The 15,530-nt window shown below is 40.9% G+C and overlaps 1 long non-coding RNA gene across 1 annotated transcript; it reads right to left on the reverse strand.

Annotated features, from left to right (window-relative positions):
• Positions 1–9,367: 9,367 nt before the first annotated feature.
• Positions 9,368–15,329, reverse strand: Gm26991. The gene is made up of 3 exons (XR_874185.1): positions 14,756–15,329; positions 13,843–13,983; positions 9,368–9,438 (listed from the first exon to the last, which is right to left on the reverse strand). It is a non-coding gene; the product is annotated as a predicted gene, 26991 (long non-coding RNA).
• Positions 15,330–15,530: the final 201 nt, after the last annotated feature.

The raw sequence follows: 15,530 nt of genomic DNA on the forward strand, positions 1-15,530 counted from the left end.
TACATTTTGGCTTACGTTAAATGCAGCGTATATGGAAAATATGTCTGAGCTTGTGGGTATGTTTCTTTGGTATTTTCTTGTTCATTGTTTTTTCACTGTAAAATCCAAGCCATGTTGCCCAATGTTATCCAAGCAATGTGTGACACTCAGGCTGCAGAAGGTGACTTTGGCTTTGCTGGTTAAAGCTTAATCTATGGTAAGTGTTGTATAAAAATACTCCAATGAAATAGTATAAGAAATAATTTTAAGGCATTTTATTAGATATTTTCTTCATTTGCATTTTAAATGCTAGCCCCAAAGCTCCCTATACCCTCCTCCTGCCCTGTTCTCCAACCCACCCAGTCCTGCTTCCTGGCCCTGGCTTAATATTTAATTCTCAATATGAAGATAAAGGAATTGCACATTATCTTTATATTTCAGTTTAAAAAACACCTGTTATGTATTTTTATTTTAGTAAGAATATCTGTGATTGAAAATTTCAACCGGTGTGGCATATACTTGCAGTCACCACACTTAGGAAGCTGAGAGACATAGGTCTTGAGTTGGTGCCAACCTGTGTTACATAGTAAGACCCTGTCTGAAAGAAACTAACCAATATGATGTATAGTCATAACATTTTATGGAATAAAAGAATCAGAGAATACACAAAACAGTGAAGATCTAAGTCTATTCTGGGAAGACTCAATCAGGTTTAGTGGTTGGCTTCCATGTCTTCCTGTAGGGTTGGAGTCCTCCCCAAACACTCGTGTGGGGGAGGTAGTGGCAGGATTCCCCTCTCTTGTGCTACTCTCTTGTGGTTCTTCTTTACAGAATGGAGAGATGATGAAGTGTTAGGATAGAGAGGGCACTCTAGATGTAAAAATGCTGGACAAGGGAAGGAGAGGAAAAGTTGGAAAAGACAGCACTTTTGATGTCTCCTTTATTATACTTTCTACTGATCACCAAGAGCTGATTGTGTGCTGAGGTGCACAAACTAGTCTGGAATCACTGACTTTTCCTTGGTAGATATTTTACATCAACTGAAGAACTGTCACAAAACCCATGGATTTTAGTCTTTATTTCATTTTCTGGAATACTACCCAGGGCTGTACTGGGAATGTTCTTAGGTAACAAACCCTTTATTCAAAACTGTTATTCCCTTCCTGGTAACCTCTGAGCTGACCCTGATCTCTTTCCTCTCTGATTCTCTCCTAAAGATTGTTTTACACATTTTCATTTTTCTTAATACTTGCCTTTATTGAATACTGATGTTTTCTCAACCCCATAGTCTTTACATTTATTTTTTTGAGACAGGGTTTCTCTGTGTAGCCCTGTTTGTCCTGGAACTCACTCCTTAGAATTGGGAACAAAACACCCATTGAAGGAATTACAGAGACAAAGTTTGGAGCTGAGATGAAAGGATGGACCATGTAGAGACTGCCATATCCAGGGATCCACCCCATAATCAGCATCCAAACGCTGACACCATTGCATACACTAGCAAGATTTTATCGAAAGGACCCAGATGTAGCTTTCTCTTGTGAGACTATGCCGGGGCCTAGCAAACACAGAAGTGGATGCTCACAGTCAGCTAATGGATGGATCACAGGGCTCCCAATGGAGGAGCTAGAGAAAGTACCCAAGGAGCTAAAGGGATCTGCAACCCTATAGGTGGATCAACATTATGAACTAACAATTACCCCGGAGCTCTTGACTCTAGCTGCATATGTATCAAAAGATGGCCTAGTCGGCCATCACTGGAAAGAGAGGCCCATTGGACACGCAAACTTTATATGCCCCAGTACAGGGGAACGCCAGGGCCGAAAAGGGGGAGTGGGCAGGTAGGGGAGTGGGGGTGGGTGGGTATGGGGGACTTTTGGTATAGCATTGGTAATGTAAATGAGCTAAATACCTAATAAAAATGGAAAAAAAAAAAAAAAGAAAACCAGGCTGGCCTCGAACTCAGAAATCTGCCTGCCCCTTCCTCCCAAGTGCTGGGTTTAAAGGCATGCACCACCACTGCCCAGCCTTTACAACTTTCAACAACACTATTATAAAAGCATCTTTTGTTAAGTTTACAATATACATGGAAAAGACATAGAGAGATTCCATTCTCCTAATCCATTGTTAGAGAAGAGGAGGTTCCTTTCTGCTAGACCACACTCAGGAGATATGTGATTTCTCCTAAGGTTTTTTCTTTCTGTCTTCCTTCTAAAACAGTCAGAGCAAGCAGAATGGAGCAGAAGTTGTGGAGACAGAGGCATGGACAGCAACAGAACACTGTCTTTTGGGGGAGGGGTGTCTAGTATTCAGTAAGTTGTAGTATCAAGAAATAAAACCAATCTAAAATTCCAGCTTCTTGGAAACATTAAAGACATCAAACCAATGTGTATCCCATTGATTTTACTTGTGTTCAAAGGATAGTTTGTATAAAAATCAAAAAAATTATATACATCATATTATGTTTAAACATTTCACACAAAAATATTCAAGACTGCAAAATGGTTTCTTGTTCCTTTATGGAAACTGTTCTATTGCAAAAAGTTTTTTGGAAGAATTTTAAATCAGATCTCAGTGATGAGATCTTCCTGCTTCAAAGGGTCCTGCAGTCTGTTGTCATCCTGTTCAATAGAAAATTATGTTTTTAATGGAGTGTTTTACACACACACACACACATATACACACGCGCACACACATGCACACACACACACACACACGCACACACACATGCACACACACACACATACACACACGCATACACACACACACATATGCACACACACACACACACCTTCTGAACCCAGGGGTCAGGGAGAATCTTCTTCTTGCCTTAGAAGGAGGTACTGGGTCCTACTTGGTCTTAGACTCCAACTGGCTCTGTTGCCGTGACCAGACCTCATTTCCACTTCCATGAACATGTTCCATACTGACATAAATTGACCTACAATTAAGTGACAATATCTGCACAGCTGAGCTTGACCATACAAGACCAAGTCTCCAAGGAAGAGGACCTAAAAAAAAAATCTCAGTGATTCCAACTTGACCCATCTTAGTCTGCTCACTGAACCTAACCTAGTTCCTCCACAGAAGGAACCAGAGAAAGAAAGTGGTCATAGCACCAGAGAAAGAAAATGGTCCATAGTCATTTTCCAGTAACACACCCACAGATTACAGTGCACTTAATGTAAAACTGCACCCAGATCAGTCAGTTGGAGGCTAGTGACACCACTTGCATTGCTTTTCTGAATGAAGCACTCCTAAGCCACAGCCACACACATGATATAATCGACAGAAATTTCAGGAAAGAGATATACTTGGGGATTTCATGTTGTGAGGCGAATGAGATAAAGCAGAAATTCTCTGAAGGGTTCCCTGTGCAATGAGAGGAAAGAGCTCTGCATTTTAATTTTAAATAGTAGCATTGACTGTTTTTTGTTAATTATTAAAAGACACATAGATTCCAAAACGATAATAATGATGATATCAAAAGGAATAGAAAACCATCACCTTTTTCTACCTTCTGAGTACTTAAACCTTGGGACAACTATATCAGACTGAACGAGATTGTAGGCTACATCTGTGAGAGACAGGAGATTTAATGATCTCTGCTCAGATAGCTAAGCCAAAACAGGAAATGTCAGGTTCAGTGAGAACTTGGCTCAAGAGAATGAGGCATAAGAGGAGGATATCAGATGATATTTTCTGAGTTTCCAACATACCCACGTATGCACATGTCTGCACAGACATGTATACAAGGTACACACCCTAGAAATCATAAGTGTGCAGAAAACAATGAGGAAGACACACTGGATGAATAATTAAATATAAACTAAGAACACCAGGTGTTTCAAGTAATATCCCTGATTCTGCTGTCTTTCCTATGGGAACTAATGATAATTAGGGCAGCATGGACTGCTTGAGCAGAATAGGCTTAGGTGTCTGGAGAATTTTTTCGCTTGAAGTCTAAAATTGCCACCCACTGTGTCAAGCTTGGCAGAAGTCTTCAAAACAACCATATTTATCCAGTCAGCTCCAGACTCTAATTAACATTGCCACCCACAGAAAACAGAGCTGACAGGCTACTGTTCAGGAGTAAGTCAAAGTGACCAAGATCTGGTCAAGGTGAAGAGACCAAGATGGATAAAGATGACAATAAGTAAAACTCTTTTGGCATTTACACAGGGCTCTCCTCATTGCAAGATGCTTCAAGCCGTTATTCTCACATGACCACTGAAAGGCAAAAGAGCCACAGGTCCCTAACTTCACACTTCCTGCTGCTCCCTAAGTGTCTCCCAACTTAGAACCCATGCTACCATAATGGCAAGTATATGTGTGATATGTGATTGGCCTGTCTCTCTCAATGGATTGCAGCTTCTAGCAGAGCAGGTGGATTTGATTGTCAATCACCTAGTTTCTCCCAAAAGGCTAACCCCAGAGATATTCTTGTGAATGATGACAGAAATGAATGATTGGATGGGATGTAAGTGGGAGGCTGGATGACTGAGTAGATGGTTACAGGTTTGTCTGGTTCCTGTGTGTGTGTGTGTGTGTGTGTGTGTGTGTGTGTGTGTGTGTGTGTGTGTGTGTGACTTATGTGAGCAGCCTGCCCAAGGTATCTTAGCCTACCTGATTCTTGGTCCAGTGGCCACTGATCTTCTCTCGGGCCTCCTCACAGAGCCTTTTCACCTCCTTGCAAGATGCTTGCAGCACAACCTACTCCTTCCACAGTTTTCTATTCTCTTGTTTGACCGTGGTCACTTTTCCCTTGAGTTGAGTCAACTCTTTTGAGAGATGGCTATGGAGAATGCATAGCCACCATCAAGAAATGGTGAGCCAAGCCAGCTTCCATCTACCATCCCCCACCTCCAAGTACCACCATACTTGAAAGGTCCCAGGTAGCCAGACAGCCCCAGACTAGAGTCCACAAAAGCCTTGCCAGTATCACTAAAAGGCAGGCCAAATCCAGAACACAGACAAATTCCAGAAAGGCACTTCTGAAAACTCTGACACCAAAATGGAACCATGAACCTCCAAAAGCAGAAAGTGTTCTCTCCCACCCCCGTGCTTATCTGTCCTTACTATTAGGAAAACTTCATCAGATAGAGGGCAAAACTGCTTTGGGATGACAGAAAACCTAATGGAAATGCAATACAACTCTATGTCCTTTGGAACCCAGCTCTCTACATTCGCTTTAAGAACTCCAGAGGCCTGTTCACATTCTTTCTGCTGGCCCTTAGGACTTCAGTTCTTTTACCTCACCTAATACCAGATCAGGTTTCCTTCTCTCCCCAACTCCCCACTGTCCCTGTCACTTTCCCTCCCAGGTCCTTCCCTCCTTCTCCCACTGGTGATTGCTTTCTTCTCTCTCCCAGGTGGGACTAAGGCGTCCTTACTTGGGCACTTCAGTTTGTTGACCTTTTTGAGTTCTTGGAATGTATTTCTGGTAGTCTGTTCTTTTTTTTTTTTTTTGGCTAATATAATATCCACTTATTTGTGAGTACATACCATGCATGTCCTTTTGGGTCTGAATTACTTCACTTGCGATGGTATTTTCTAGTTCCATCCATTTGACTGCAAAACTCAAGATGTGCTCATTCTTCATAGCTGAATAGTATTTCCATGTGTAAATCAACCACATTTTCTGTATCCATTCTTCTGTCATGGGACATCTATGTAGCTTCCAGCTTCTGACTATCACAAATAAGGCCTTTATGAGTGAACATAGTGGAACAATTGCACCCGTGTTATGGAGGTGAAGCTTTTGGGTATATTCTCAAGAGTGGTACAGATGGGTCTTCAGATAGATCTATTTCCAATTTTCTGAGGAACCTCTACATTGAATTCCAGACTGGCTAACTAAGCCAGTTTGCAATCCCACCATCAATATAGGATCATTTCTCTTTCTCCAAATCCTCTTAAACATGTGTTGTCACCTGAGGTTTTGATGTTAGCCATTCTGATTGGTATAAGGTGGACTCTCAGGGTTGTTTTGATTTGCATTTCTCTGATCACTAAGGATTTTGAGCATTTCTTTAGGTGCTTCTCAGTCATTCAATAATATAAACAGGCCACCTCAGGAACCACTTCAGGAGGTTGGGGGGACCACTCAGAATGCACCAGAGACCTTGGAGGTGAGAGATTCCCAGGATTCAAAGGGAGAGACCTTAGAAGAAATGCCCAACAGTAGGGAGAGAGAACTTTTTTTATTCGATATTTTCTTTATTTACATTTCAAATGTTATCCCCTTCCCTAATTTCCTCTCTGATAATCCCTTCCTCTCTTCCCAACTCCCTGTTCCCCAACCCACCCATTCCATCTTCCTGGCCCTGTCATTCACCTGTACTGGGGCATAGAACCTTCACAGGACCAAGGGCCTCTCCTCCCATTGATGACCAACGAGAACATCCTCTGCTCGAGCCATGAGTTCCACCATGTGTTTTCTTTGATTGGTGGTAGACAAGTGCAACGGTAAACATATGCAAGAAATGATGCTAGCAGTCCTCAGACAGGTGGTGACAAACTAAGACTTTTAAGTCTAGGCATCCAGAGCAGAGGGGTAGAGGCTATGGCTCTTCCTGGTTGTTTGTCATGCTATTGAGCAGCCACCTCCTTATGTATTGTCCCTGATGCAGATGTTGCATGACAATCTGTAGATGCACAAGAAACTAAACTCCCTGATACTGAGTGCAATCTACAGTTGTCAGTTTTATCATCTTGTGGTATTAGGATATTTGATCTCTTTGTCTATTTTTACTTGCTGTAAAAGGAGCCTTAGACAGCTCCTCGAACTCTCTGTGAGTGCTCAGCATAGCACATTCCTGGTTTGGTAATGTTTTCAATTGCAGGGTTAATCTAACCCCTTATACTAGGATTTGTAGAGGCATATAGCACTTAACTAATAACAACCTTTCTAGGGGGTCCTCTGATTGCAGACTGATAACAGCCACCTTCCCCTTTTTGTCCTCTACTTGAGCTTGTCTTACCCTTGACAAATCCTGAAAGTTATTCTCAAGTCTTATTGTCCCCAAATGAAAGATGAGTCTGACTTGCTGTGTCCCTTGCAAGTCAAGTAACAACATTGATTTATAGGCTATGTAGTATATAAATTGCCTTGAATCTGCACTACCTCCATTATGTTCATAGCAGCCTTAATTATGATAGCCAGTAGCTGGAAAGAACCAAGATGTCAGTTAACAGAGGAATGAATACAGAAATTATAATACATTTAAACAATAAAGAGCTACTCAGCTATTAAAAAGGATGAATTCATGAAGTTCTTACACAAATGGATGGATCTGTAGGATATCATCCTGAGTAAGGTAATCCAACTACAAAAGAACACATATGATATGTACTTGCTGATAAGGAGATATTAGCCCAGAATCTCAGAATACCCAAGATATAAATCGCAAAGCATATAAAAATCAAGAAAAATGAAGACCAAAGTGAGGATACTTTGATCCTTCTTAGAACGGGGAACAAAATACCCATGGAAGGAGTGACAGGAACAGAATGTGAAGCAGAGACTGAAAGAATGACCATCCAGAGACTGCTTCACCTGGCGATCCATTGCATAAAGAACCACAAAAACCACACACTACTACAGAGGCCAAAAAGAAATTGCTGACTGAAGCCTGATATAGCTGTCTACTGAGAGGCTCTGCCAGTGCCTGACCAATACAGAAGTAGATGCTCACAGTCATCTATTGTCAGAGCACAGGGTCCCCAGTGAAGGAGCTAGAGAAAGGACATATGGAACTGAAGGGTTTGCAGCCCCATAGAAGGAACAACAATATGAACTAACCAGTACCTCCAGAGATCCTTGGGACTAAACCACAGGCCAAAGAAAACACATGGTGAAACTCATGGCTCTAGCTAAATATGTAGGTGAGGAAGGCCTGGTTGGTTATCACTGGGAGGAGATCCTTGGTCCTGAGATGGTTCTATGCCACATTAGAGAGGAATGCCAGGGCCAGGAAAAAGGAGTGGGTAGGTTGGGGATCAGGGTTGGGGGTAGGAAAAAGGGGATCTTCAGAGGGGAAACAAGGAAAGGGTTTAACATTTGAAATGTATGTAAAGAAAATATCAAATATAAAGGCATTTGTTAGGACTTTTTAGGATGATACCTAATTACAATCTTCATCGTTTTTGAATGATGTCTTTTGGCAGACACAGGTGAATCATAAAGTAATAAAATGAACTTTGAAGGACCCACAGAGAAACCTGTCCCCAAAAAGATTGTGGTATTATTATCTCTACTTGCAGTTACCAGTGATTGTATATTTGAAGGAAAGCAGAAGCATACACTGTTGTGTTTTCTGACAGCTTTTTATTCCCTTAGACTATGCTTTGATTTAATGAGTGGTATTACAGAAATACTGATGTATTTGCCATTAATGCGTTCAACACCATCATCCACAGGATTTTCACAATAGATAAATATTTGACAAAAAGCATGCAGCATGGGTAAGTTTTCCAACATTAAGTTCCTATCCAGAGAGTTGGACACACTCTCCACACTGAATGTATGATGGACTTTGTAGTTCAGTCTGGCTGTGAAGAAACTATGGAGCCCAAGTCCCATGAAGAATGCAGAGATCCATCTGGGTCTGATATCTGTGGGATTTAATGATCACACCTGAAATAACAAGGATCTTAAGAGTAAAGAGTTGGAGATCATTGTGTTAGTCCTAAGAATAAATACAATGTACTCAATTGTAACTGAAAGCTGACAGTCAGTGTGTACTCTGTTTAGCCTTACCAAAATATCAAATTAATTACAAGAACAAATAAACAACCAATAAATAACAAAACTTCAAATGAAAACAAGAAAAAACAAGTAACTAAACTAATCAAAATTTAAACCAAAATCAAAATACAAAAATTGTGCAAAGCAAAATTCTTAGTCTGCTCATTTTGTAGCACAGACTTAACAGCCTGTGGCTGTCCTTGGCAACTTAGCAGAAAAGCAGTTCCTGGAGGTAACAATCTTTGCAGGAGAAATTTAAGCAACACTCTCCTTTTGGAGTGTGGGTCTGAAGGATATGGCCTCCCAAGTCAAAGCAGAACACATGTTGTAGACTTGGATCCAAGTTTTTACAATTTTGTTGACTGATTTCCATGTAATTATTGATGATGACCCATTAGAAAAAGATAAATTTGCACTCAGATTCTTCCTGGATACCCAGCATCTCTTGATGTGTCTCAACATTTCTCTGAGTCCTTTTAAATGTGCACTCTTCCTGGGCCAGAGGCTAGATGAAATTAAGGCCTGTTCATACCAAAGAAACCAAAATAATGGAGGAGCATACAGCCCATAACAGCCATGGTTATTAGGGATGAGAGGCAACAGTGGTGTATTTCCTGTGCACACACAGTGCTCCTCCTCCAGCACTTCTCTTTGAGGGAGATCATGTCATGGTCTGTGCCATGTTCTGGTTTCTATTGGACTCTTTCACACTTAGGGAAGGAAGAAAAAAGGCCTGGTAAGTATATGTCAATTCAGCTGTCCCTCCCAGAAGAGCTCAACTGTCAGCTACACATTATACTGGAGTTCTAAAAAACACCACATTTCCCAATTGTGCAGGTATATTTTACTTCACCAGAGACTATGAAAGCCAGAAGAGCCTGGACAGATGTTATACAGACACTAAGAGAACACAAATTCCAGCCCAGGCTACTATACCCAGCCAAACTCTCAATTATCATAGATGGAGAAACCAAAGTATTCCACGACAAAACTAAATTCACCCATTATCTCTCCATGAATCCAGCCCTTCAAAGGATAATAACAGAAAAAAACCAATACAAGGACGGGAACCACGCCCTAGAAAAAAACAAGAAGATAATCCCTCAACAAAACTAAAAGAAGACAGCCACAAGAACAGAATGCCAACTTTAACAACAAAAATAACAGGAATCAACAATTACTTTTCCTTAATATCTCTTAATATCAATGGTCTCAACTCCCCAATAAAAAGACATAGACTAACAAACTGGCTACACAAACAAGACCCAACATTTTGCTGCTTACAGGAAACTCATCTCAGAGAAAAAGATAGACACTACCTCAGAATGAAAAGCTGGAAAACAATTTTCCAAGCAAATGGTATGAAGAAACAAGCTGGAGTAGCCATCCTAATATCTGATAAGATTGACTTCCAACCCAAAGTCATCAAAAAAGACAAGGAGGGGCACTTCATACTCATCAAAGGTAAAATCCTCCAAGAGGAACTCTCAATTCAGAATATCTATGCTCCAAATACAAGGGCAGCCACATTCATTAAAGAAACTTTAGTAAAGCTCAAAGCACACATTGCACCTCACACAATAATAGTGGGAGACTTCAACACACCACTTTCACCAATGGACAGATCATGGAAACAGAAACTAAACAGGGACACAGTGAAACTAACAGAAGTGATGAAACAAATGGACTTAACAGATATCTACAAAACATTTTATCCTAAAACAAAAGGATATACCTTCTTCTCAGCACCTCATGGTAACTTCTCTAAAATTGACCACATAATTGGTCACAAAACAAACCTCAACATATACAAAAATATTGAAATTGTCCCATGCATCCTATCAGATCACCATGGTCTAAGGCTGATCTTCAATAACAAAATAAATAATAGAATGCCAACATTCATGTGGAAACTGAACAACACTCTTCTCAATGATACCTTGGTCAAGGAAGGAATAAAGAAAGAAATTAAGGACGTTTTGGAGTTTAATGAAAATAAAGCCACAATATACCCAAACTTATGGGACACAATGAAAGCATTCCTAAGAGGAAAACTCATAGCTCTGAGTGCCTCCAAAAAGAAACTAGAGAGAGCACACATTAGCAGCTTGACAACACACCTAAAACGTCTAGAAGAAAAGGAAGCAAATTCACCCAAGAGGAGTAGAAGGCAGGAAATAATAAAACTCAGGGGTGAAATCAACCAAGTGGAAACAAGAAGAACTGTTCAAAGAATCAACCAATCAAGGAGCTGGTTCTTTGAGAAAATCAACAAGATAGATAAACCCTTAGCCAGACTCACTAGAGGGCACAGGGAAAGCATCCTAATTAACAAAATCAGAAATGAAAAGGGAGACGTAACAACAGATCCTGAAGAAATCCAAAACACCATCAGATCATTCTACAAAAGGCTATACTCAACAAAACTGGAAAACCTGGATGAAATGGACAAGTTTCTAGACAGATACCAGGTACCAAAGCTACATCAAGATCAGGTTAATGATCTCAACAGTCCTATATCCCCTAAAGAAATAGAAGCAGTCATTAATAGTCTCCCAGCCAAAAAAAATCCCAGGACCAGACGGGTTTAGTGCAGAGTTCTATCAGACCTTCAAAGAAGACCTAATTCCAATTCTTCACAAACTATTCCACAAAATAGAAACGGAAGGTACTCTACCCAACTCATTCTATGAAGCCACAATTACTCTGATACCTAAACCACAAAAAGACCCAACAAAGATAGAGAACTTCAGACCCACCTAGGAAAATTAAAGGGAATTTGGTTGTTCACCAATGAGCTGCATGCTATGGAAGCCCTGCTGGAAGCTGTATTCTGCCAGCCACTGTGCTTTCCCACCCACAGCAAGCTGAGCAGCTTGAGACTCTCAGTCAGTTTCCCTGGTGTGCTGTGCCCACAGGCTGCCCAGGCTTCTGTGTTGCAGGTTCCCTCAAAGTGCAGGGCTCAGACATCCATGGTGGTTCATCACAAGTTAATTTCTTTAGGGTATTTCAGGGTGTGGTAGTGCTTTTGTGGCATTTTTGTGCTGATTAGTCTCAAAGTTGAGCTTTCCTTTAATAATGAAGGCAGAGGCTACTGGATGTTAAGGGACTTAGATATTCTAAAGTTCTTCTTAGTATAGAAGTCTTCAACACCTAGGCTGTTGTTAGTAGAGGAGTTAAAGCAAGATTTTGAGGAGGGAAATGATTAAATTAGTGGATGCTCCCTCTAGTAACAGATTTGCAAAAGCAATTCATCTACAGTCATTTCATGACAATTAGCTGCCTAAGGCTTATGGGAGTCTTACATGGAAACAGTTTGGATTAGTGTTTGTTTGAGAGTGTGCTGGCATCTAAAATTCAGTAGATGTATACATGACAATGACTTCAGTTACCAGAGTCAAAGGTTGCTTCAGCCATGTTTACTCAGACATCTTGGAACTACTGTTTAATGGAGACAGATTTGAAATTCATAGCATTTGTAATTTTTCTGAATTTTGATTTTTTTGAAAACAAAAGCTAACCATACTTTTAACTTGTGAAAACTTATTCAACAAAACAAAACAAAACAAAACGAACCAAAAAACCCAAAACCCTGGCCAGGCAGTAGTGGCACAAGCCTTTAATACCAGCACTCCTGATGCAGAGGCAGGCAGATTTCTGAGTTCAAGGCCAGACCGGTCTACAAAGTAAGTTCCAGGACAGCCAGGGCTATGCAGCAAAACCCTGTTTCGGGAAAAAATAAAACATAACAAAACAAAACGAACAAACAAACCTGAAAAAGTGAGTTAAAGAGAAAAACGTCAGGTTTCAAAAATGTCACATCATATACTTATATGCAATGGTCAAAATTCCATGCCTATTAATATCAATATCGGCTAGTAAGATTCATGCCATTTGAAAAAAAATTCGGGATGGTATAAATTGAACTGAGGAAGGAAGATTGAACAAAAAATTTGAGGGCACTCTTAAGTTGTGGGCTTAATGAACTTGAAAGATTGTATTGTTTAATTTTTGGATAAAGAATGTTTATGAAGACCACAATAAATCTAAGAAAATGTTTTTGTTTTTTGTTGTTGTTGTTTTTCGAGACAGGGTTTCTCTGTATAGCCCTGGCTGTCCAGGAACTCACTTTGTAGACCAGGCTGGCCTCAAACTCAGAAATCTGCCTGCCTCTACTCCCGAGTGCTGGGATTAAAGGGTTTTTTTGTTTTTTTGTTTTTGGTTTTTTGGGTTTTTTTGGTTTTCTGTTTGACTTTCTGACAAACATTTGCCACGATAATGGCTAATTATCAAGCTTTAGAATACTGCTTCTGATATTCATATCAGAATATCAGGAAATCTGCATTTTATACTTGCTCATAAGTCAGTATTTATAAAAAATGTCTTTGTGCTCAAATCTGAAGTCAGAATATTAAGTTGCTAAGACTGGTGGGCCTCTGGCTCACGGCCCACCTCCTGCAGTCCAGGCTGTAACTTGTGTTGTGGTGCCCATCACTGTGGCATTCCAGGCTGTACCTCGTGCTGTGGTGCCCATCATGGTAGCTCTTAGCTCATATACTGCTCCTGAGGGGAGAAGGTGAGGTCTGTGGAGGAGGTAATTTAAGTAGAGCTACTAAAGGTAACAGTGGGTTCCTAGTCTTTGGGAATTATCCAGGTAAGAAGAGAAGCACCCTTAGGAGAATGAAGATAATTCCTCATCTTCTCCCTAGGAGTATAAGGTGAGAGAGGCTTGAATAGAGGCACAGGCCCCAGATTTGGCTAAGGCTTAGTTGGTTTTGAGGCCACACTAACAGTGTTTTCTCAGTCATCCTGAAGATACATCAAGACCCTCTAAGTATGATGGGTTAGGATTACTAATAGTGCGTTTAGTTCTGCATTCACACACTTATACATACTACATGCTTACATATAGATGTGCAAATGTGCTCCTGATCGAGTTGTGTAGTTAGGTGTATGGCCCACAGGTGAGTGTGTTGTTCATAGAACTTGAAAATATTTGAGGGGAGGAGCAAGGACTCGGACTGTAAGGTGCTTGCTGTGTAAGTGGAGGAACTGAGTCCCATCCCCAGTACTCATGTGTCTTTGTTGCCTTTTTGTTACTGTGATAAAAATACCTTGACCAGCAGAGCTTATAGAAGATTGTTTTGGGGCTTTTACTTCCAGAAGAATAAGAGGTCATCCTGGGAGGGAGGTATGGCTGCATGAGGCAGGCATATCAGTAGAAGCAGGAAGCTGCAGCATGATCAACTGATGGCCTGGAACAGAGAGAGCCAACTGAGAGCAGTGTGAAGCTTTAAACTCCAAGACCCTGCCCCCCCCCCAACCCCAGTGAGGTACTTCCTCCAGAAAGAAACTCCTAATCCTTCCCAAATAATGCCACTGACTGAGGACCAAGTGTTTACATTCCATAGACTGGGGGCATGCTTGTGTGGAGTTGGGTTAGGGAGGGGTCAGGGATGGGGGCAGTCATTCTTATTCAGACCCCTCTACCACATTTGATAAAAGACAGGTGCTGGATAGGCATTCACAGGAGGATGCTCATGAGTTGTTGGCCAAGCCAATCAGAGATTCAGGATTAAGGATCAACCTTGTCCAAAAATTAAAGAGCAAAGTGACTAAAGAAGACAGCTGCAGGTCATAGTGATACCTGCCTTTAATCCCAGCACTTGGGAGGCATAGGCAGGTGGATTTCTGAGTTTGAGGCCAGCCTGGTCTACAATATAAGTTCCAGGAAAGCCAGGGCTACAAAGAAGAAGAAGAAGAAGAAGAAGAAGAAGAAGAAGAAGAAGAAGAAGAAGAAGAAGAAGAAGAAGAAGAAGAAGAAGAAGAAGAGGAAGACAGCTGACCTTGACCTCATCAAATATGTTCTTGTGACATGTATGCGCGAGCATGCACGCACAAACACACACACACACACACACACACACACACACACACACACACACACACAAATATCTTTTCATGAGTGACTGCATAGTTATTAAATACTTGCAATGTGAATATTATCATTAGAACAAGCCCACTCACTTTAGTTCCCATTGAAGGTCCCCGGGGTCATGCCCCTGTTTGGCAGGCAGTGAACAGTGCAGAACAGTTTGGGCTGGGGAGGCAGCTCACTGGTATACTGCTTTGCTAGTATGCATGAAGCTCTGGATTTAGTTCCCAGTACTGCATAGAAAAAAGGTGCAGTGGAATTCACCTGGAATTCTAATGCTCAGGACATAGAGGCAGGGGATCAGTGCTGCAAGGCTATCCTCATTTACAAAGGCCAGCCTGGGCTACATCAAACTCTGTCTCAAAACCAAACTAACAAAAGGCCAGAGTTTAAGTAATTAACCTTGTTTGAAATACTTTTTGTAAATATTTCATGATACACTAAAGTATTTGCATACTAAAATGGACATTGCATTACTTGAGACATTTGAAAAGTGTCTAGGCATTCTCTTATTGAAAACATTGTAAAAGCTGGCAATGGGTATTTTAATTATACTGCTCAGAAGGCTGAGGCAAGAGGATGGTAAATTTGACTATAGCCTGGCCTATCTTGTAAGGCCTTATCTCAAAACAACAATAAGACATGTATGTAGTCAGACATACTGTCTTAGTTAGGGTTTCATTTCTATGAAGAGACACCTTGACCAAGGCAACAAAGGGAGAACATTTAATTGGGGATGGCTTACAGGTTCAGAGGTTCAGTCCAATATTATCAAGGCAGGAGCATGGCAGTGTCCAGGCAGGCATGGTATAGGAATATTTGAGAATTCCACATCTTGTTCCAAAGTCAAGCATGAGAAGACTAGCA

The sequence above is a fragment of the Mus musculus genome, chromosome 14, assembly GCF_000001635.26.
Source record: "Mus musculus strain C57BL/6J chromosome 14, GRCm38.p6 C57BL/6J".
NCBI classification, from domain to species: domain Eukaryota; kingdom Metazoa; phylum Chordata; class Mammalia; order Rodentia; family Muridae; genus Mus; species Mus musculus.